This window comes from Phalangium opilio, unplaced genomic scaffold, assembly GCF_054372755.1.
Source record: "Phalangium opilio isolate 3A_F unplaced genomic scaffold, DU_Popi_V2 ptg000209l_1, whole genome shotgun sequence".
Classification (NCBI taxonomy): domain Eukaryota; kingdom Metazoa; phylum Arthropoda; class Arachnida; order Opiliones; family Phalangiidae; genus Phalangium; species Phalangium opilio.
This window is the reverse complement of record NW_028324217.1, coordinates 6,854,480-6,879,491: the sequence shown is the minus strand read 5'-3', so window position 1 is coordinate 6,879,491 and position 25,012 is coordinate 6,854,480. Positions and strand designations below refer to the sequence as shown.

Genomic DNA, 25,012 nt, shown 5'->3' with positions numbered 1-25,012 from the left:
GACACTGCGCATTTTAAAAAACCATTTATTAAACTTTCCGCGTCAAAAAATCCAAAATTAAAAACGAGGTCTTTCGGGCTCTTTCCATTAATCTTTGTAATAATGGATCTAGTGTTAAAAAGCCCCTAAATACAAACCACCGCGATGAATTTCGCAAATATAGTGAACGCATCTATACACTTATTTCAAAGGCTCCCCCATCCTTTTTTCATTAAATATGATTAATTATAGGGGATCACGGTAATGAAAAGATACAGAGCTCAAATTATATCTTTTAAGTTGTAACAAAAACTCAAAACTCGGGGAGAAATATTAATTTTTGGAAAACTAAATAAAAGTTGAGGTTATCAGGGATGTAGTATAATAAATCCCTATTTATGTACGTTAATAATAAATTTATGGTTTTATCTAGGAGGAAAGAGTTGGATGGAGAGGCTATCTCTGTACCTATAATTAACCATGCTTTATCAACGGTAACGAAGTTCTCCCAGCATCCTCAGAGTTTCAGTAGGATCGTACGATACAGCCGAAATGTGTCATAGAAGCAAGTGCAGACATATATAAATTGAGAAAACAGACACAGTTTCCCAAAATTCTACAACATGGCAGCACTTGCCAGGTTCCTACTGAATCGCAAGGTATTGTGGGAGACGCTCATTGCTTTCATACTTGAAGCATTTCGTGCAGTAGATCTTTTATACTTGAAGCGTTTCGTACAGTAGATCTTTTATATTTGAAGCGTTTCGTACAGTAGATCTTTTATACTTGAAGCGTTTCGTGCAGTAGATCTTTTATACTTGAAGCGTTTCGTGCAGTAGATCTTTTATACTTGAAGCGTTTCGTGCAGTAGATCTTTTATACTTGAAGCGTTTCGTGCAGTAGATCTTTTATACTTGAAGCGTTTCGTGCAGTAGATCTTTTATACTTGAAGCGTTTCGTGCAGTAGATCTTTTATACTTGAAGCGTTTCGTGCAGTAGATCTTTTATACTTGAAGCGTTTCGTGCAGTAGATCTTTTATACTTGAAGCGTTTCGTGCAGTAGATCTTTTATACTTGAAGCGTTTCGTGCAGTAGATCTTTTATACTTGAAGCGTTTCGTGCAGTAGATCTTTTATACTTGAAGCGTTTCGTGCAGTAGATCTTTTATACTTGAAGCGTTTCGTGCAGTAGATCTTTTATACTTGAAGCGTTTCGTGCAGTAGATCTTTTATACTTGAAGCGTTTCGTGCAGTAGATCTTTTATACTTGAAGCGTTTCGTGCAGTAGATCTTTTATACTTGAAGCGTTTCGTGCAGTAGATCTTTTATACTTGAAGCGTTTCGTGCAGTAGATCTTTTATACTTGAAGCGTTTCGTGCAGTAGATCTTTTATACTTGAAGCGTTTCGTGCAGTAGATCTTTTATACTTGAAGCGTTTCGTGCAGTAGATCTTTTATACTTGAAGCGTTTAGTGCAGTATAACTTTTATACTTAAAAGTGTCTCGTATGTATAGCTTTTAAACTTAATTCATTCCGTACATACTTTCAAAATACGTCTCAAAGTATCTGTTCAAAACAGCCAATTTGTGCAAACCGCACACAGGTTCTCCATCTGGCGGCTTCATTACGCGAACCTGAAAAACGAAACCCTTTAAACTCAGTAGCATAAAGTTCTATCAGGTTGCGACCGCAAAGTTATTTTTACCTCAAAGTTCTGAGGGCAATTAAATGAGGGTATAAAATTTCCAAGTCAGGTCTGCTCGTCAACGTCCTGGACAAATTGCTTTAGCGAAGCTATAAACCACGACAAATGTCTCTTGTCAGCGCAAATAAGAGTGTATTCACCCACACAACTCATATGACGTGGGAGTTCTAACATGGCGAATGCAGTTTTACTACAAAAATATTTTTAAATACACCAGGAAGGGTTTTAAAACTATCTTAATTTCGGAGTAATATAAAATTTGTTTGGCTTGTTTTAAGTGTTTTCTAAGTACTACGTAAAAATATGCGATAACAAGAAGTTTAATTGGCCTAAGGGTTATCAGAAAGGGATAATAGAAGAAGGATGTCACTCTGTATCCTCTCAATACTTTAGTTATGATTCATGAAACATGATTCTTCCCAGGCTCATGCACCCTTTTTGTTTTGCTCTATTGCTCATCAAACTTTAAATGGGCATCGCACCGTGATAGGGTGAATTGTGGTACTAAATCCTCAGCAATCAACCCACAAACCTTGATTGTCTTGACGTGGGACAAATATCTCCAGGCGCGAAGGTACAGTGGAGATCCCATATTGTAAAATCTTGTCAAGAAGCGATATCTAGTTTACTAGGGAGAAGGTATAAACCCGATGCATTTCCAGCTTTATTTCCAGTCCAAACGTAGGCCCGCCTCTAAATTACAACCAGCATCTCATTGGTTCTTGAAAACTCACGTCAGCGCGACATGAATGACAAAAATTACGCATTTTCCGACTGAGGAGTGGCGAAAAAGCCCGACCTCCCTTTACGTCCTCCCTTGTATTTTGAAAGGGGGACTGCAGGGACTATGGCGCGCGAATACTTAGGCATCTATACCTTCTCCCTAGTAAACTAGATATTGCTTCTTCATCTTGTAAAGAACAAAGTAGCTCGTGGCTTCTCAAGGTGCGAGAGACTTAAGTTAAAAACTAGGCTTAGAATGGTATTTGAAGTTGCATTAGATATGACGTTTAAAATTTCTAATTAACGTTTACGGAAAGCTGTGTGTTTCTAGTTTTAAATACAGTTTCATGGCCTAACAGATTGCGAGGTCATTAAGTTGAAAGACTATTAAGTTTCAGTTAGGCTTTCTTTGAAGCAAAATCGCAATGAAAAATGAAGTGAGTGGACTTAGTTAATTAATGGCTGTAAAATGAAACAGTGTTTGCCCCGTAACAATCTTTCAAAAATTACGTAGAAAAAGAAAAATCGGGCTACAAATCATCAAAAAATGTCATTAATTTTTAAAGATTAAAAAGAGATATTATAAATAATTAAAACTTTCTAAAATGTCCTAAATATTTTCATTTACCAATATTATTATGTTTTAGCCGCTCGGAAGAGATCAACAATTAATTTGCCCCAAAATTCCAGATCTGCAAACCTAACGTAATAAATCAGTATAATCAAATGGAAAGCTTTGAAACAGGGTGTGAAGCGAGTCTACGATCTCAACAGTAGTTATCAATTATCATCTTAAATACAGGGTGTTTCTGATAAGTCTGCCATAAATTAAGGGGATGTTCTTTAGACGATTTTGAGGCGAAAAGGTCCTATCTCCATTTTGCAGTCCGAGCCACTGTTTTTCGAGTTATGATTTGAGTGTTTTAGGAATGACCCCTTAATTAAATTAGCATTGCCTTCAATTTTCTCGTGTTGATTTCAAGGGTTCATCCCTAAAACACTCCAAACATATTCCCTAAAACTTTGTCGCCCGCAGAAGCTTGTCTTACAGAAGAGGCCCACACATTTAATTCTCCATTCAAACCAACCCACGTGTCTGTCTTTGTTAAGGTCCTTCTTTTGACTGTTCACTTTATAAAGAAACCCCAGAAAAGGTTAAAGCTTTGAGATTTTTGATTCAAATTTTGTGACCTAAAATGGCCCCAAAAAAATAAACAAGATAAACTTTAAAACTCCATTCCGTAAATTGAAAAATCTTTTAACAAATAAAAAGCCTTTATAAAACTTCTTCCGGGTAAATAAAAATAAAATATTCTGGCAGGTGTAATAAAATAAAAGAGAGAGAATTTCATCTCGTTCAAAAAAAGGAAATTCTAAGCCGAATCATTAGAAACAAAACGCACGGGGAATGATGCGAGATACGACGTTACGCTATAAAATTGAGATTGTTTTCGGCCCATAAATATTTGTATATTTTTAATGCTTTGAAAAAAAAGAAACTCTTTTCAGAAAAAAAAAGAGTGCATTTGTTTTGTGAATTAATCAAATTGAAAATTTCCCTACTGTTTCTATTGGTAGAATTTTCTTCTGAAGTTTCAATTGAAATTTCCTTAAAATGCCAAATTGTACTGACATTTAAATCCTCCTAAATTTTAAACCAAAATCTTCATACAGTTTGAACCAAAATCTTTCTAAATTTTCAATCAGAACATCCCAGAGTCACAGCCCAAATCCTTCTGCCGTTTCGATCAAAATCTTCCTACAGACTCGATCAAACTCTTCCTACTATTTCGATGAAAATCCTCCTACATTATCGATGAAAATCCTCCTACAATTTCGATCATAATTCTCCTACAGTTTCGATCAAAATCCTCCTACAGTTTCGATCAAAATCCTCCAACAGATTCGATCAAAATCCTCCAACAGATTCGATCAAAATCCTCCTACAGTTTCGATCAAAATCCTCCAACAGATTCGATCAAAATCCTCCTACATATTTGGTCAAAATCCTCCTACATATTTGGTCAAAATCTTCCTACATATTCGAACAAAATTCTCCTACAGTTTCGATCAAAATCCTCCTACATTATCGATCAAAACCCTCCTATAGATTCGATCAAAATCCTCCTACATTATCGATCAAAACCCTCCTATAGATTCGATCAAAATTTTCCTACAATTTCGATCAAAATCCTTCTACAGTTTCGATCAAAATCTTCTTAAATTTCCAAACCAGAACCCTCCTACAGATTCGATCAAAATTCCCTATTCGATCAAAATCCTCCTACATATTCGACCAAAATCCTCCTACATATTTGAATAAATTCTTCCTACAGATTCGATCAAAATCTCCCTAAATTAATTTCAAACAAAATCCTAAGAAATTTACAAACAGAACAGTATCCTCTAACAATATCCACCAAAACCACGTGGTGTCGACCAGAACCTTCCTACAGATTCGATCAAAACCCTCCTACAGATTCGATCAAAATCCTCCTACATATTTGATCAAAACTCTTCAGTACCGCCGAAATACTACTACACCTCAATTTAAAACATTCGAGATTATTCTACATTTAATGCCAAAAACAAAACAAAACAAAAAAATTTCTAATTCCGATAAATTCCAAATGAAATGCTACCGTCCCAATCAAAATGAATCAACAATTTCGATTAAAATCAATTGTCTGTTCCAACAAAAACCAAAGAAGTCCGAAACCCTTCAAACGGCACATCTATTTTCCACGTATAACGAATGAGAACCTAGAATATACGGACTTAAATAAACCCAGTGTAATTTCACCAAACTACCGGCCCCTGTTTTTTAAATTAGGAATAAAGGAAATAAAAAGATAGGTTAAATTGATATCCGTCTCCCCTCCCTTCCTGATCCTCATTTGGTAATTCTTTCTTCTTGAACGTTAATGAGATTAAGCCCTCGAAATGAAATAACAAAATTAAAGAAAAGGTGGTGGAGATAGAGTACTCACCGGCTTATAGGCAGCCCCTATTCGGATACACGAGTCCCAAAGCTGCTGATACGTTTTCTTGAGCCACCATGATTATCAGTCTTCTCTGTTAGCGATTCCTTTGGGTGTTTCCTCTTAATTCCTCCACTACTATGGAATGAATCCAATACCAATTGCAAGCAGTAGAGAGAATGAGTCTGAAAATAAAATAAAAAAAACACTGAATGTTAATTAGCTTTAATTATAATGGCTTCCGTTGTAATTATTTTAACTTGATTAAGAATTGTAAATTATATCATAAGTTCGTAAGATATATTTTCCATAAGTTTATCACTGGTTACAAACTGGAGCTTGTCATGAAGTGATTGAAGTAGGTCATAGATTCAGGGTAAAGCGAGGTACGCCTGGTGAAGTGCTGTCAAAGGCTTAGTACAGACCAAGAAGTGATATCTAGTTTATTAGGGAGAAGGTATAAGATGCCTAAGTATTCGCGCACCATAGTCCCAGCCCCCCTTTCAAAATACAAGGGGGGACGTAAAAGGAGGCCCCGGGCTATTTCGCTACACTCTCCTCAGTCGGAAAATACGTAATTTTCGTCATTCGCGTCGCGCTGACGTGAGTTTTCAAGAACCAATGAGATGCTGGGTGTAATTTAGAGGTGGGGCTTAACTCCGGACCTACGGTTGGACTAGAAATAAAGCTTGGAAATGTGGCGAATTTATACCTCCTCCCTAATAAACTAGATATCACTTCTTGTACAGACTAATAGGAAGATGGAAGTCCTGCAAAATTAACCACCGAGTGTAGGGCTTCAATTATCGCTGGTCGTTCTCGAACTAGCTCGATACTGTAAGTCTCCAGTATTACGAAGAATAGGTATTGTCATACTTATGGAAAGTATCTTATAAACTTATGATTCTATGGAAAGAAAAATTTAAAACGTAGAGACGGTAAAAATAAATTTGTTCATTAGAATGTTAATTTATGATTATAGATGTTGTTTATCTCCCAAGAGATTGTAAATACAGAGTTTTCCAACAATGGCTTTAGGAACGACCAGAGTACAGGTCTATGGACGATTTCTAGTTGAATATGTAACTTAATTCTAAGAGATTTTACCATAACGGTTACAGTTTCGAAGTTAATTGATTGAACCCTTCACGCTGCCTTCAGCAATAAGTTTAATTTTCAAAGTCACGAACGCTAAAATTATTTGGGCAGCCAATCAATTTTATCTCATTAAATTCCGGAAGTTCAAAAGCTTAACGTCACTTTCCTCTCTGTTCCATATATCAATGGATAAAGAAGGTCAAGACTGAAGGCCGATAACTAAAACGTAAGTCTTTTATCTTATCAGCTGGTGTTTCACTCTTCGGCATTGAAAGATAGCAGTTGATGAATCAGACGATGGTAGAAATGTAACAGGATTAAGTAACCGTACGCGACCGGCCAGTGCCACCAGTCTGGGAAATATCACACTTCCTTTGGTCCAAAATCCGTTTATTAATTGCTTGGACCAGTTTTTTAATTCAATAATAATAAGTGACTAGTTAATTGCAAATATATAAGAATACTAAGGGGGACCAGTCCTGAGACCAGTTTATTATTTTGGACACTAGGGGTTGGGGGTCATTGGTCCCAAGGACTAGTTTAAAAAATATTTTTATTTCCGGACTGCCAACCTGAACCACCAATAATTTAGACAGAGCACGTCATGAACTATTAATAAAAACTGTCTTTGTACACAAAGACGCGAAAAAGTAAGAGATAAGTGTAGAAAATTAATTGTTTGAAGTAACAGATATTCAAATTTTCATTTTTGAAGACGTGATTATAAAACATCAATTATTTGAAAAAATTTCTTATCTTAGTTTTTTTCACCAAAATTCCTTAAGTAAAATATTTTATCCTTAAACATGTGCATCATTTTAAAAATAGAAAACGTATGCATTTTATTTTCTTTTTAAAATTTAGAGCTAGTTTGAGTATTCGGGCCTATAAGGAGAATAAAATGGGCAGAAAATTGTTGATAGCAGACAAAATAAAACAAGCATGAAAACTTAACAAAACGTGTTTTCGAGGTTTCAAAAATTGACGTGTTGTATATCGCTCAAAGCTATACAGATATTTTGACTCTAATAACTACATCACAGTCAAAGGGCGAATGTAATTTTCGGTTCGCAATATTTTCAATTTTGAAATATAAAAATAAATACTTCTAGCTCTATTTTTCAGATATCCGAGTATTTGAACTTCCTCGAAGCAAATGTTTCTCGAAAATAAACAGTAGTATCAAGGTAGTTTCTCTGAAATTTTTGTGAAAAAAACTAAGATAAGAAATTTTTTCAAATAATTGATGTTTTATAATCACGTCTTCAAAAATGAAAATTTGAATATCTGTTACTTCAAACAATTAATTTTCTACACTTATCTCTTACTTTTTCGCGTCTTTGTGTACAAAGACAGTTTTTATTAATATCTGTCACTTCAGTCTTAATATGAATTAAAACTGTTTAGAAACTAGTATTTTAAAACGTATACTGAAAAGCAGGCGCTCCATTTAAGTCTTGTGGTGTTGCGCGTATATTAGTTACCACGTTTGAACTAACAAGGCCCTAACCATCTATTATAGAAGTATTTATCTTGATTGCTTCAACGCCCAGTCCAACTCAAATTGCCTTCCCGTCGTTTTCACGTGCAAAGCACAGTGGATGCAATAATACAAATAGATTCCGAAGACTCAGGCTAAAAAATTATTACGTAGACCTGTGTACAAAAACAATCTATACACCTGTGCACAAACATATTCCATAGACCTGCGCTGGGTGACCACATTTCCTAAATTTTATAATTTTTCCTATTTTCGGATGTCTTCCTATTAGTTCCTATAATTTCGATAATTTTCCTATATTTTCCTATTTTTTGAAATTGTAGATATTTTGTGCGCTCTCACTTTTGGTTTTGTTATATATCACCAAAGCTATGGAAGCCTCTAAAAATATTTGTCAGGGAAGTCTGTGATGTTTTAAAGTTATAGCATATGTTTCTAAGATTACGTTCCATAAGTATGACACTTCCTATATTTCGAAATGCTAGAGACTTAATGAGAGCTAGTTCGAGAACGACGCGAGAATTGACTACACACGATTCTCTACTCCATCTTCCTATTTAGTCTGTACTAAGCCTTTGACAGGGCCTCATCAGGCGTCGCTTTACGAGAATCTATGACGTTTCATTTACGTCACTTCGAGACAAGCTCTCAGTTTCCAGTGACAAATTTATGTAACATATCTTACGAAATTATGGTTATAATTAAACCAAAGCTCCTTTGTAAATCTTGTCTTATTACTTTCAAAGCATTTGCAACATATATTTTGCTATTTTTTCAAGAGTAGTTCTCTTGTCTTTTCCTGTTTTTTTAATTATACACCTATATCTATATAAATCAAAGTCCTGACTGACTGACAGACTGACTGATAATCATCGCCCAGCCCAAACCGCTGGCCCCAGAAGGCTGAAAATTTGGAGGAACGTTACTCGTAAGTAGTAGGCGCGTACTAAGAAAGATTTTTCCAATCCGCCGCCATCTTCATAAATGGCGCCCAGAAATGAAACAAATCTTCTCTTTGCAAGAAAGTCCGTGAGTTTCAACCGATTTCACAAATATTTAGTACACTGGATTCCTTTAACCTATAGACGGGTCTTGGTCTTTCGGGATCGATTTGTTGCCATCATTTTAAATGGCGGCCAGATATTTAAAAACCTTTCTTTATAGAATGTCTGCGTGTAAAGTAATAAAAAATGTCCCGACGAGCTGATGGGCGACGCCGAGTGCCTTCGCTCCTAGGATGCTACAAAAATATTAGTCGAATCAGTAAAATGTACCCATACTTGATGGAAGTTCCTACTACACTCAAGCGATGCCGCGGGTAACAGCTAGTCTCCTATAATTTCTTGTAAATCAATTGTAAATTTCCTATTTTCCTATAACTATTACAAGGTTATTTGTGGTCACCCTGAGTGCACAAACATATTTCGTAGATAACATAGACTTGTGAAAACACATGTCATATAATTGTGTACAAACAGATCCCGTAGACTTGTGCACAAACAGATCCCTTAGAATTGTGCAAAAACAGATCCCTTAGAATTGAGCACAAACTGATGTCATAGACTTGCGCACAAAATTATGTCATAGACTTACGCACAAACAGATGTCATAAACTTGTGCAAAAAGAGATGTTATATACCTGTACACAAAACGATTCCATGGACCTCTGCACAAAAACATTCCATACCCCTATGCTCAAAAATATGCTCAAGAATATCTCGTACACCAGTGCACAAAAGTACTGCATATCCATTTGCACAAAAATAAACCGTATCCATTTGCAGAAAAATGTTCTTTAGACCTGTGCACAAACAGATGCAGTGGCCCTTGCAAAGACAGATTCCTTGGCCCTCTGCACAAACCGATTCAGTAGGCTTGTGCACAAAAATATTCCGTAGACCTGTGCACAAAAATATTCCGTAGACCTGTGCACAAACAGATACCGTAGACATGTGCACAAACAGATACCGTAGACATGTGCACAAACAGATACCGTAGACATGTGCACAAACAGATTCCGGATACTTGGACACAAACGGAAGTCACAGGGTTGTGCACAAACAGATGTCATAGACTTGCACAAAAAAATACATCATAGACTTGCGCAATAAGAGATGTCAAGGATATGTGCACATCAGAATCCACGGACTAGTGCAAAAACAGAAGTCTTAGACTTGTTTACAAACAGAAGTCATAGACCTGTTTCCATAAAGATTCCATACCCATTTGCTCAAAACAATTTCATACCCATTTGCACGAAACGATTCCATACCCATTTGAACAAAACGATTCCATAGACCTGTGCCCAAAGTGATTCCATAAAACAGTGCACAAAAGATTCCCTAGACCTGTGCTCAAAAAAATATGCCGTAGGCCTGTGCACAAACAGATGCCGTACACCTGTAAAGAAACAGATTCCGTAAACCTGTGCACAAACAGATGCCGTAGGCCTGTGTACAAACAGATTCCGGAGATCTGTGCACAGATTCCGTAGCCATGTGCACAAACAAATTGCGTAGACTTGTACACAAGTGGAAGTCACAGGCTTGTGCACAACAGATGTCATAGACATGTTCAAACCAGATTCCATAGTTTTGTGCACAAACAGAAGTCATAGACATGTGCACAAAAAACATTCTATAGACTTGTGCACATCAAGTTTCCATAGACCTGTGCACAAAAGATTTCATGGAGATGTGCACAAAATATTTCATGGAACTGTGCACAAAACATTATATATGCTTGTGTACATAAAGATTCCATAGACCTGTGTACATAAAGATTTCATACCCATAGCACAAAACTATTCCATAACCATTTGCACAGAAATATTCCCTAGACCTGCGCACAAAATATTTCATAAAACTGTGCTGTGCACAAAACGATTCCATTGACCTATGCACAAAATATTCTATTGGCTTTTGTATAAACATGTGACATAGACCTGTGTACAAAAATATTCCATGTACCTGTGCACAAAAACATGCCTTGGACCTGTTCAGAAACATTCCATACCCATATATGCTCAAAAATATTCCACACCCATTTGCACAAACATTTTCCGTAGACCCGTGCACAAACAGATGCCGTAGACTAGCGCATAAACAGATTCCATAGATTTGCGCACAAATATATTACGTAGACTCGTGCACAAATAGATTCCACAGACTTGTACACAAACAGAAGTCACACGGTTTTGCACAATCCGATGTTATAGACTTGTGCACAAACAGATGTCATATGCTTGTGTAAAAAACTGATTTCATACTTCCTCAAAAAGAGATGTCATCGACATTTGCACAAGAGATTCCGTAGACTTGTGCACATAAAGATTCTTCAGACTTGTGCACAAACATATTTTGTAGACCTGTACACACAGATACCATAGACTTGTGCAAAAATAGATGTCAAATATTTGTGCAAAAACACATACCTTAGACTTTTGCACAAACTGATGCCATAGACTTGTGCACAATCATATGTCCTAGACCGGTGTACAAAATATTCTATAGATTTGTGCACAAACATGAGTCATATACCTGTACACAAAAATATTCCACGGACTTCTGCACAAAAACATTCCATATACCTGTACACAAAAATAATCCATGGACCTCTGCACAAAAACATTCCATATCCCTATGCTCAAAAATGTTCCTTACCCATTTGCACAAAAATATCACGTTCACCTGTGCACAAAACTATCACGTACACCTGTGCACAAAATTAGTCGGTATCCATTTTCACAAAAATATTCCGTACACCTGTGCACAAAAATACTCCAAAATCCATTTTCACCATAATATTCCATACACCTATGCACAAAAATATTCCGTACACCTGTGAACAAAAACAGTTCGTACACCTGTGCAAAAAATTTCCGTACAATTGTGCATAAAAATATTCCGTACACCAATGCATAAAAATATTCCGTACACCAATGCATAAAAATATTTCGTATTCGTACACTTGTGCACAAATAGAATCACAGACTTGTGTACAAAGAAATGTCGCAGACTTGCGCAAAAAGAGATGTTATAGACATGTGCACATCAGATTCCATAGAGTTATGCACAAACATTTTCAATGCCCCTATGCTCAAACAGATTTCAAACCCTTATGCTCAAAAAGATTCCATACCCATTTGCACAAAAATAATACGTAGACCCGTGCTCAAAAATATTCCGTAGACCTTTGCTCAGACAGAAGTCACTCGCGTGTGCACAAACAGATGTCATAGACTTGTGAATAAACAGATGTTATAGACTTGTGCACAAAGAGATGTTATAGACTTGTTCACACACAGGTGTTATAGACTTGTTCACAAGCAGGTGTTATAGAATTGATCACAAACAGGTGTTATACTTGTTCACAAACAGATGATTTAGACTTGTGCACAAACAGATGCTTTAGACTTGTGCACAAACAGATGGAATAGACTTGTGCACAAACAGATGTTTTAGTCTTGTGTACAAACAGATGTTTTAGACTTGTGCACAAACAGATGTTTTAGGCTTGTGTACAAACAGATGTTTTAGACTTGAGCATAAACAAATGTTATTGACTTGCGCAAAAAGAGATGTTTTAGACTTGAGCATAAACAAATGTTATTGACTTGCGCAAAAAGAGATGTCATAGAAATGAGCAAATCAGATTCCATAGACCTGTGCACAAACAGAGGTCGTAGACCTGTGAACAAACAGATGTCGTAGACCTGTGCACAAACAGAAGTCGTAGACCTGTGCAAATAAAGATTTTTCACTTGGACACATAAAGATTCTTCAGACTTGTGTGTGCACATAATGATTCTTCAGACTTGTGTGCACATAAAGATTCTTCAGACTCGTGTGCACATAAAGATTCTTCAGACTTGTGTGCATATAAAGATTCTTCAGAATTGTGTGCACATAAAGATTCTTCAGACTTGTGTGCACATAAAGATTCTTCAGACTTGTGTGCACATAAAGATTCTTCAGACTTGTGTGCATATAAAGATTCTTCAGAATTGTGTGCACATAAAGATTCTTCAGACTTGTGTGCACATAAAGATTCTTCGGACTTGTGTGCACATAAAGATTCTTCAGACTTGTGTGCACATAAAGATTCTTCAGACTTGTGTGCACATAAAGATTCTTCAGACTTGTGTGCACATATAGATTCTTCAGACTTGTGTGCACATAATGATTCTTCAGACTTGTGTGCACATAAAGATTCTTCAGACTTGTGTGCACATAAAGATTCTTCAAACTTGTACACATAAATATACCATAGACCCATGAACAAAAAATTCCATAGACCTGTGCACAGAAGATTCCATACTCCTATACTCAAAAGGATTCCATGCAGATTTGCACAAAAACATTCCGTAGACCTGTGTAAAACAATATTCCAGAGGCTGTGTAAAACAATATTCCATAGGCCTGTGCACGAAATGATTGCATAGGCCTCTGCACAAAGAGAATTTATACTCCTTTGCACAAAAATATTCTGTAGGTCTGCGCTTAAACAGATTCCGTAGACTTGTACACAAACAGATGTTATAGTTTAGACTCGTGTAAAAATTTAATTACCTATAATTGGTAATTATCTTTAATTGCTTATTTTGTTTAATTAAGTTTAATCTGTACTTCGCAACTAAATTAGTTGGACGCGCAATAGTTATAATGACAATTAAGCTAGCTAATTGCCCTACAAATTTGATTATCCGCAGTAAAACGACGTAAGTCCTAGAATGACTTTCCTTATTACTTAACACAAGCAAAAAAGTCTTAAGTTCCACAGTTTAAAGGTAAACCACGTAATTCGGAGCAGGTACTTAAAACTATTAAAAACAATACTTTAACTTTGTTTTTCTTAATGAAACAAAAATTGGCGCCCACTTTAAAAATGGGGCTTTCATTTAAGACCGTTTTCAAATCTATCAAACGTATAGTTATTTTTGTAAGGGTAGTTACAAAATGGGTAAGTTTGGAAAATTTCCCATGTTATTTCTATGGAGATTCTCTAGTTTTTCGCCAAAATCTGTGATTAATTTTATGGAAATGAAAACCACCCTTAGCAACTTTATGCTTTATAAAATAAACTATTAGGTGGATCATCTTGAAATTTTTATCACATATTAAGGGCCCGGATTTTAGTTCAGTAGAAAAATTTCGAAACAATAAACTTAATACGAAAAAAGTTAAAACCAATCCAAAATCCTTCCTTATACATTAAAGCCGTCATCAGGCCTTATCTAAGGGAGCTACCGCTCCCTTAGAATTGTCTACCGTAAATAACAACAAGCGCAAACATGGTAAGGTAAGCCTTTTGTCTTTTCAACTCGAATTTCGCTGTTTGGCTTTTAAGATAGCAGTTGATGAAGCAGACGATGTAAAAATATAACTGCCAAAGAATAAACAAGTCACCTTATGGACTACTTTTTACCATAAATAAAAATGTATAATTGCGTTGGAATACTCCACTCTCTAACTCTGAAGCAGACGATTTAAAATGTGACAGAAAACAACACGACCGTTTGGGAATACACGGTAGCTCTATTTTCACCGTAAATAAAACTAAACAATTTCTTTGAAAACTCTGGTGTTTCGAGAACGGCGTATTGGTTAGTTACTTCCCCCAAAGGAGTTTCTTAAATTGGCTTCTGGTATTATTAAATTTTAGTCCTTCCGGTCGTGTAAGAGAAAAAAGCAAACCTATTTCCGACAAAAAATAAATAAAACAAAAATAATCATGGCTAGCCTTTTCCCCGAGGATCTACCAGTCTAGGAATATTAAGTTAATAACCAACGTTCAGCAGTAGAGAAGTCGGCTCTAGGAAGTTCAAGCAAGGGAAGTTTGGCGTAACGTTATAACTAAGCCTTAAGTCGCCTTAAATTATCCCGTATTCGGTGCCTATGTGCTGCTGCGCAATTTTCTTGCGCATCGTACTGAGGCAGACGACAATAAACCATTTCGTTGTAACTAAGAGGGAAAGACACTGGGGTAAAACTTTGCCTTCCATCTCGCTTTTGGCGCCTGCGTTGTATAGTCTTTTTATATCATGAGCGTGCCCAGAGACGGATGGCAATGTACCAACCCCATTTTATATGTCCCGATACTGAGGGTTGCCTTCCACCTTTTACGTCAAAAAGGTCTATTCGGCCTCGGGCGTCTGACGTGTTGCTCTCCGATCATGCGCAGTTAAAACTAACGCCGAAACTTAAACACGTGACCTGCTACATTTTGCAAAAGAGAGACTTCTATACAGATAAAATTTCCCTTGTTTGATTTTCCTTGGTCTGCCAATGCTAAACTTAGCTCGCTTGTATAGCGGAAGGGGTGTTACATTCACCAACACTGAACGCTGTACAAGGGTAGCTACGTCAATATCACGTGGTTTCTAAGTTCAAATACATTATGCATGACGTCAGGAGTGACAGTTTCTACACCTCAAGCAGATGGGCCAGAAAATGGCATGTTGAAGATTCCAAGTAGAAGAAATATTCTTACAGATATATTCTTGCCCTAACCAAAATTTAAAAGAATCTCCTTCTTTTCTTTCAGCTATGACTTAATCAAATGATTAATTAATTTTTTTACCGAAAATATGGAACCATCGTAATTTATATAGCCGTACTCAAGTCATAAATAGCATTATATCAAAAAGTATGACAGTTCCCTTGTCGAAAGTATAATTTCTTAAGAAATGTAAATTCCCTTGTAATATAGGTTGAGATTTTGCATAAAAACGGGTACATTAACAACTTTCCTATTACTCCTTAGTGTTTATTCACCACTGGTTGATTGCTTCTAGATAAAAACCAAAAGTACCCTTCATTGAAGCTTGCTCGTGCCGTGTAATATGAGTAACCCCTCTTTTCCTTCAGAATAGTGTCGACCCCCTCTGAGGCGTATGATTACCTTCACGACCGTAGCACAGAGAAAATTCGAGAATAGGCTCGAGTAGTAGTAGCAAAACGCTAGCTCTAGCCTCTAGTACCAAGAATTAACGTTTGTATCTCCATTTTCCATTTGACCTAATAAAAAAAACACTCTTCTCTGATTGGTTAGTTCGTGAAGGGGCTGAGAATAGGGTCATTTACTTCTCATTTTACAAGATGGCGTCTACATCCAAATGCTGGAAACTGAGAACAAAGTATACTTTTTGCTTTTATCTATGAACTTTGCTTAGTAATAATAGTAATTGTTTATTCGGTTCTCCTTTGTTAGTGGTTACAATTTATTAGAGAGGCTAAGTCGCATGTCGACTTTTATGCCTCGTTATAATTAAATTATAAATCGAACTTTCTAAGTGAACAATAGCTAATAACAAGTAGTCGACAAAATATAACAAGCTGTTCGAGAGAAATCACGATCTACTCGGAAACACATCTACATTGAGTGCCATACTTATTGTTGCTTGACACTAACGCATCTATAAATATGCTTGTGGCAGCTAGATAACGCAAAATCCAAAATAAACCTTATTGGTCCTTCTAGCTAACAAGACAAACCATGGAATAAAGCGTTTTCGTGCTTACGATAAAAGAACTTAGAAGTCGGGAAAAGAATATCTAATTTTGTTTTTTGCGTAACATCAAGCCAAAGAAATAGGTCAAAAGAGCAATTTAGACGAAATAAATGATGAAGGGAAAAATAAAAAAATAATATTGCACGTCTCATTTGATTTCTAGTTGGTGTCTGGGGCTGAGGTTTTTCTTGGCATTTTTTTTTTATTTTATTTTTGCCGGTTTTTCTTCTTCATTTCCAAATGAGTTTTGTTACAAGTTTCCCAGTTTTAACTGTCATTAATGTTGATTATTCAATGGCTTTTTTGGAATTTATCACTAAGTTTTAAAATATTAAAAAAGAGTGTAATAAATGCTCTCGTAAATGCTAAACATGCCCAATAAATTTTAGACATGCCCCATAAATTTTAGACATGCTCAATAAATTTTAGACATACGCAATTAATTCTAGACATAATGAATTTTAGACACACTGAATTAATTTTAGACATAATCCATTAATTTTAGACATAATCCATTAATTTTAGACATACTCCATTAATTTTAGACATACTCCATTAATTTTAGACATACTCCATTAATTTTAGACATACTCCATTAATTTTAGACATATTCCATTAATTTTAGACATACTCCGTTAATTTTAGACATAGTCCGTTAATTTTAGACATACTCCATTGATTTTAGACATACTCCATTGATTTTAGACATACTCCATTGATGTTAGACATACTCCATTAATTTTAGACATACTCCATTAATTTTAGACATACACCATTAATTTTAGACATACTCCATTAAATTTAGACATACTCCATTAAATTTAGACATACTCCATTAATTTTAAACATACTCCATTAATTTTAGACATACTCCATTAATTTTAGACATATTCCATTAATTTTAGACATACTCCGTTAATTTTAGACATACTTAACTCAACACACAACCAATAATTTAGACATAATCGAAAAATGTAAAAACAACGATCCTTCTTTGATGGGCTTACAAGTGGCATAAGTGAATAATTAATTTTAAGTGTCTATTATTTGGTCTGCCCTCTTTGCGTCAGCGTCTAAGAGAAATCGTTCGCCAAAAATACAAGAGCTTATTTTCTCTCTACACTGATAGCGCTGCTCGTGGCGCCGCATCTCTTGGGTGGAATTTTAAGTCTAGGGTCTCTCTTTTTTACCGTGGGTTTTCCTCAATTTTTCCCACTAGCTCCAACCTATGTTATTTCAAGAATCACGCAGTAGTGGGAAAAAAAAATGCAAACGACAAGGATTTTTATCACCTATCGCGTATCATACTAAGAGCACACTAGAGGGAAAGTTTAGTATCTCATGTAATTTAATATCAGGTTGAGATGATACGGATTATAGGCAGCGCTGGGACAGACGTGCCCTCTATAGTTCCCCTTTAGACACATAAACTTAATGGTAGATTATCAATTTATGCTAGAAACAATTAACAGATTAAATATGAACTTTTGTTTCCCTTTAAAATGGAAAATTAAAATCCAAATTTTCACCTGAATACAATTCAATGCTGCATTGTTAGGTATTAAATCAAACGTATACCTTTCTGCTTAATTTCCTAACTTTCCCCCCTTTCAAAATAACTACCTTTTAAAAATAAACACAAATAATTTTCCACGTTTATACTCGTTTAAACTTTGCCCGATAATTGACATTGCTATTTTAGCAACAGATAATAATTGTTGAATATTTAATGTAAGCCCCGCGCTATCTCCGGAAGCGTTTTAAACGATAAACTCTAAGCTACATAATGGTACTATAATAATTAATACATACAATACACTCTGAACTATTTATCCCCTTCTGTCCATTAAATCAACAGCCTTAGTGTGTTTAGAGCTAAATAGTTAAACTGAAACACTATCCTATCAGCTCAACGCTAAACTATGATTCAGCCAATGATGCCAGATTAAATATACCTTTATCGATCAAATAGTTAATGTCGCTGGTTCAGTTCAGTTTTCTTCACAATTTACTATGTACTGACATCTGTAAATACCAGTATGAGAAATAAATGTTCACTTTAAAAATTATCTGGACCAGTTTAAAAATTTATTTCTTGTGTCCATTTAATTAATTAAACGCGTTCTAATGTTACCCATTTTAAGTGGCCAGTGTCCAGTATTTAAATTAAAGTAGGTGAACTTTTTTCTTTTTTTTTTTTCTTGGTCTAGGAAGGGATGTCCACACTAAGTCAACTCGCGACTTATTTACAGGTGGGCCCCTTTACAATGCATAGAGGGGTGGTGGCTAGCCCCTATGCCACAGCTAACCTACAGCGCCCTATACTAACTATTACCGTTAACCTCTGCAAGTTTTGATGGAAAGGAGAAACCGGGTTAGACCGCGGAGGAAAACTCCTTTTAACAAGTGGGGAGAGAACTTGCAAACTCTACGCAGAAGGATTTGTTCCCAGATTTTCACCCGGTGCCACAGTCCGGGATCGAACCCGGGATCCTCTTGCTGCGAGGCGAAAGCGCTAACCGCTACGCCACCCCACATATCGCTACGCCACCCCACTCTACTGGCCACATGTCCAGTTTAAAATTCTCAAGCCTGCGTGGTATGTACATTGTGTTTTTGCTATCTGAAAAGGGCTAATAATTGGTTTTATCGATGTCAAGAAGGTGCGTTCAGTCGTATGTACAGAAAAATCAGGATAGATATAACTAGGTGTGACCGGTTTTTCGCGCTGAACGCAGCCAACAATTAATGTCACCAGGGATAGATGTAATTTTAGAAGTAGGAATGGAGAACAGAGTAAAATGGGCGCGCGTCAAAGTCCCGGACCCCCTTCGCCTTGTATGAAAGAAGAGGCGGGTCATAGCGACAGAGATAAAAAAGAATTACGTATTTTTCGCCGTTCCCGTCAGCAACGTCATCACAACGTAGTTTAAGTGAGCCAGCCAATAAGGTAATTAAAAATTTTCGTTATGTATTGAAGGGAGGGGCTCCGTACTGAGCTATGAGTCGGACTGAAGTAAATACTAACCGTTCTGCATTCCTGCTTCTAAAATTACGTCTATCCCTGATGTCACTAAAAATTGGTTTTAAACTTTGAATCGCTAAACGCGTCAAGTTAAGGGAGGCGAAGATTCTAAGGCATGCGCTATGTTGTTTTCAGATATTATCAATTAAATTTTACACAAATTACAATAATGTTGAATTCATTTAGTTTTAAGCGCTTCTGCAAAGAACCAATTTACTTCTAAGTTGTCTACATTTATAAACCCTAGAATGATACATTTTGCAGAAGTGCAGCTTTCTGTTCGGCGGCGTAATATTAAAGTGCATTTTCGCCTCCAAGCTATTGATTTTCTGACTAGTACAAGTTCATTTCACTGAAAATGCATGGAAACTAAAACTACATATCTTTTACGTATAACCAGAAGTATATAATACTTCTCTTCGAGAGAAGTGTATGTTCCCCAAAGCGGGGTAATTAATTGTAACATGATTCTTCCCAACATCAGAATTAGCATTTGGAGTGTACAAGGTTACTAAACCGACTCACATACGCGATAAATAATTCCCTCGTCATTAATTTATTTGAGCTTAACTATTTGCCGAGGCGCATGCGCTTGGGGACTTTTGTTCCACGTCAAGACAATCAAGGTTTGTGGGTTCATTGCTGAGGATTTAGTAAATACCAAACAGTTATAGAATTCACCCTAGCACGGTGCGATAGTTACCCACCTGAAGTTTGATGAGAGGGAGAGTGAACAAAAATGTGCATGAGCCTGGGAAGAATCATGTTACATAACTAAACCATTAAGAGGATACAGAGTGTCACCCTTCTTCTATTATCGCCTTCTAGTATATCTAAATAATTTTCAAGATTAAGTGATGATGGCAACTGAAGTTGGGATGAATTACGGTTCTAAAGTAATCATATATTATTGTTCAAAACGTGTAATAAAGTTAAGTCCCTGAAGTTTGTCTAAAGGATAAACCAAGAAGCGATATCTAGTTTACTAGGGAGACGCTTAAAGATGCCTAAGTATTGGCGCGTAATAGTCCCAGTCCCCTTTCAAAATACAAGGGGGGACGTAAAAGTAGGCCGGGCTATTTCGCCTCTCCTCAGTCGGAAAATACGTAATTTTCGTCATTCGCGTCGCGCTGACTTAAGTTTTCAAAAACCAATGAGATGCTGGTTGAAATTAGAGACGGGAATTAACTCAGGACCTATACGTTTGGACTGGAGATAAAGCTAGATTATTAATGTGGCAAATTTATACCTTCTCCCCAATAAACTAGAGATATCGCTTCTTGCATAAACAAAAAGATGTTTTGTTTTTTCCATTTAACCAGAAACCATAGGATTTAATTTAAGAATATTATTATTGAATTGTCAAATTAATTTCCAAGTCAGAAACATTAATTTATACAATTTCATTTATCTCGAAACCTTGTCGACTTGTTACTTATTGATGGCGAACGTGAAACCATCGGTGAATTTAAATTAACTGATTTAAATGTTTAATTAGATTCGATAACGAATATAGCCTGATGACGCGGTGGCTTACGAGTTCAATCATGGATCTTGTAAACCCTATCGCGGACAGGAAAACTGAAAGCTTCAAAACTATCAAACCGTAAAACGGTAGCTTCGTATCAGAGAGAATTTTACAAGAAGTCGAAGTGTATAGGTTTCAAAGTGGGCCCATAATCTTTACATTTCTACTTCCTGCGGTTTTACATCATCATTGCTATCTGCTCTGAGATTGACTAATCATTTAATACAAGTTAATAGTACTAGAAGTAGGATAAGGGACTAGAAGTAAAGCGTAAAGAGCTCAAGCATTGGTAAGATGCTGGCACTAGTGAACAAATTTGAGGATCATACACTAGAGGGAAAAATTTGATCGAGTTCCAAAAAAAATTTCCTACCCCTTCCCCTCAACCTAAAGCGGCGGAACACGGACGCGAGTGCTCGAATCTAGTTCCGCCGTCTACCGCCGCGAGTGTCTCACGTTTGGAGGGAAAGTTCAGAAACCGCTACCAGAGGGCCAACCGTTGGATTCGCTAAGTGAAGAATTTGGTTACCTCGATACTTCTAGTCCCTTATTGTTAGTACTTGTAAATCCTACGCGAGTTGAATATTTTTAAAACAAGCAGAAGCTCCGTGCCCTAACGATAAAGCTGACGACATTTCTAACTCAATGCTATTGGCTTCGTGATTCAACCAATCACCGACAATAGGATCTAGAAACCATTTAAATTAGCCCCTCTATTCTATTGTTTTGCTAAAGGCTTCCCAGACTCATTATTCTTCAAGAAAAATTTTATCCAATAAGCGGCCATCTTGAAAAATGGCGACCGGAAATGTAAAGAGCCTTCTTGAAGGAATAATGTTCCCCATAAGCTCATGCACTGTTCTCGAATTTCAAGAATTACTTAATTCTTTTCTGGTCCGCGCTACAACAAAACTTTAGGATTAAAACTAAAACATAAGAGGATTGCGGGAAAGTTTTCGGACTAATATTTTAACGGCTTTTCTTCGCATTAATTATGTAAACCAACCTCTTTTAATATTAATTTAATGCCATGTTCACAAACAAGGGTTATACAGGGTGTTCCTGAAAGCTCTATTAGAAATTAAGGGGAAGTTCTTTTATAGGCGATGTTGAGTCGAAAATGTGATTCCTATGACACCATTTTAAAGTTAAGTTTGGAGGAGTGTTTTGCGGAAGATCCCTTAAATTTGATTAAGAAACTGAAAGACATTTCTAATTTAATTAAGGGTGTATCGGTAAAAATATTCCAATTATAACTTGAAAACGGTGTCCCTTAGGGCATGATGTAAAGAAGTTAAATTTTCCATTCAAAATCGTCCAAAGAACACCCACCTCTCTTAAATTCTGACAAAACCTTTCATAAAGACACTGTATATTATCGGGGATAGATTTAATTTTAGAAGTAGGAATGGAGAACAGAGTAATCTTGGCGCGCGTCAAAGTCCCGGACCCCCTTCCACGGGACGGAGGGGTATGAAAGAAGAGGCGGGTCATAGCGACAGAGGTAAAAAGAAATAACGTATTTTTCGCCGTCCCCGTCAGCAACGTCATCAAAACGTACTTTACGTCAGCCAATAAGATAATTTAACCTTTTCGTTACGTGTTGAAGGGAGGGGCTCTATACTGGGTGGTCTATGAGTCGGACTGCTGAAGTAAATACTAACCCATTCTCCATTCCTACTTCTAAAATTAAATCTATCCCTGCTTTTATAAAGACACAGTATATTATAAATAATAAGCTAAATTCGTTGTAAATTAATATTGTTGCCCAAACTATTTTTAACGTGACCTTTGAGAACATAGAAGAATTAAGAATTGTAAGTTCTTGCAATCTCTTTCTTAAGTGTTTTGGTATTTGAAGTTACACTGAAAAAGCCCCACGTTTTCATAATTAATCACACCCATTACAAATGAAACAAGTGTAACACATTAAAATTAAATGTGGTGCGTGCCAACATTTAGAGCTTCGTGAAAAGTTAAAAACAAAGAGTTATTTTGTCTCTCAATCCCTCTCTACTCTCTTGGAAATGTTTCGACTGTGAAACCCACGGAGATAATGCTGGTGAAAGAGCAAACCTGACTTGTAGGGCCCTTTCTTTATACGCTTATGGCAAAGGCCAATCGATAAACTCATATAGTTGAGTTGATATTAAGAATTTATGCAAATTCCCTCTCTAGAAAAGTGAATAAGATCTTCACCGTATTGCGTTGAGCACTTGACAACCAAAAGGAAGTTATTTTGATACCGGAATACGAAAACTCCGCATCGAAATAATTAGCTTTATTTTATCAGCGAACTCAAGCACTTCTAACCATTTAACAGTACACTTCTGCTAGATAAAGGTTCAATAACGTTCTTACAATGAAAGCTATTGAAATTGACTTAAATCTCTAAACAAGATGGGCTTGCTGATAAGTCTTACTCCTCATGTCTGACTATTTCCTTGTTTTAGGGGCCAATGAATGCTTTGGGAGCCAATATCTCCGTAGACCCCATGATCTTTGACATTTTCCACACAGTTTGACACAGACAAAACTACCTTTAATATATGGCTGGCATACTTTTGGGAAACACTCTGAATTCGAAAGATAAAAGGTATCAATTCAAAATCTGAAAATTCATTTCATTTATATCCCTGTATCTTTTCAAGTTTTGCATAGTCTGAAATTGTCATAAAATATTTGGTTCAACACCAATCTGTTCCACACATTCCTGAGCATAGCGAGCTCTTGAGAGGCGGTGACTTAAATTATGCAAATAAGTAGCTTCCCAGCTTGGCTAGAAACCAAAATCGATAATGAAACTGTAATGTTCTCCTTTCGTCCTAAAAATTCATGTTTTTCTTTGTACTTAAAAGATCCCCCTAAACGAGATTACAAGAGGCTGTTGATGAAATTTTAAAAAACCCGATAACGTAAATAGATTTTATCAGATTTTTGAGATTCTTAAAGGATTTAATAAGATTATAGAATTTTTCTTGTCTTAGTTTGCTAATATATTAAAGTAAGGGCATAACCCTATAATTCGTAAGTATGGGTTTGATTTCATAGGATGGTGAAAATTTAAGTCACCTGATTTTTTTATCTATTCTTTTACTAAATATAAAGCCAATCTGCGTAGTGAAATGTCTAGGAAATACCTCCGAGTAAAATTAAAATTCAAATTAGTTTTATTAGATTTCATTGACAATTTAAAATAAGCACCTTCGACCAATAGCGTAACACCCTACCATCTTGTTAACAACATTTTCTAGCAAGTTCTATATCTCGCGCCATAATTGTCACATCGAGCGCAATTTTAATCAAATCTCGTGCTAAATTTCATTCGACATGGAGCTTGCCAAGGGAATTTCGTTAACAAGAAGCCAGGGCGTTACGTGATTGGCTGGAGGTGCAAATTCCAAATTATCTATGAAATCTCAAATTTATTTGAATTTTAAAATCGCACGGAGGTATTTCCTGGATGTTTCACTACGCGGATTGGTCCTATAATTAGTAGAAGAACGATAAAAAATCACTTGATTTTCCTTTGCACCCTTCCTTGCCATGCTATTGACATTGTCCATACGAGACAAAAGAAAAGAGATTGCAGTGCCATCTAACTTAGAAGGGTTCAGCCCTAAACCGAAACAGAATAGAATCCTGAATGATCAACTATGATTTTCTTTCCCTGGTCGAATTGGTAAAGACGAAGTTCACACAGTAGGGTATGAATTATTTATCTGGCAAATCAACCACCAGGAGGCGACTCTGTAGGGAAATAACTTTGCAGAAAAAATCCTTTGGAGAGATACTTATGGAGAATATTATAGGTTTATGGTAGGGGTGGAATTAATCCGTTTTAAGAAGTAAAGTTTAGCGGAGCTTCCATTACATCAGGGAGACTTACACTTATCCTCCCAAGGTTTCACTTTCCTCTGATGCAAATTTTCCATTGTTTATCTTCAGTTTACTTAAACCG

General features: G+C 36.3%; 1 protein-coding gene and 1 long non-coding RNA gene across 3 annotated transcripts in view; both read right to left on the bottom strand.

Annotated features, from left to right (window-relative positions):
- Positions 1–25,012, bottom strand: part of LOC149618757 (glutamate receptor ionotropic, NMDA 2B-like) — a 522,592-nt gene that overhangs the window by 441,378 nt on the left and 56,202 nt on the right. The window contains exon 2 of the mRNA XM_089853883.1: positions 5,397–5,572. The gene's annotated coding sequence lies outside the window, so the exon portion shown is untranslated. The remainder of the gene's footprint in view (positions 1–5,396; positions 5,573–25,012) is intronic.
- LOC149618758 (uncharacterized) lies at positions 9,360–11,519 on the bottom strand. 2 transcript variants are annotated; one of them, XR_016375408.1, is made up of 3 exons: positions 11,420–11,519; positions 11,002–11,353; positions 9,360–10,930 (listed from the first exon to the last, which is right to left on the bottom strand). It is a non-coding gene; the product is annotated as an uncharacterized LOC149618758 (long non-coding RNA). The 2 variants fall into 2 exon arrangements; XR_016375407.1 differs by having other exon boundaries at positions 9,360–10,134; positions 10,209–10,930; positions 11,002–11,473.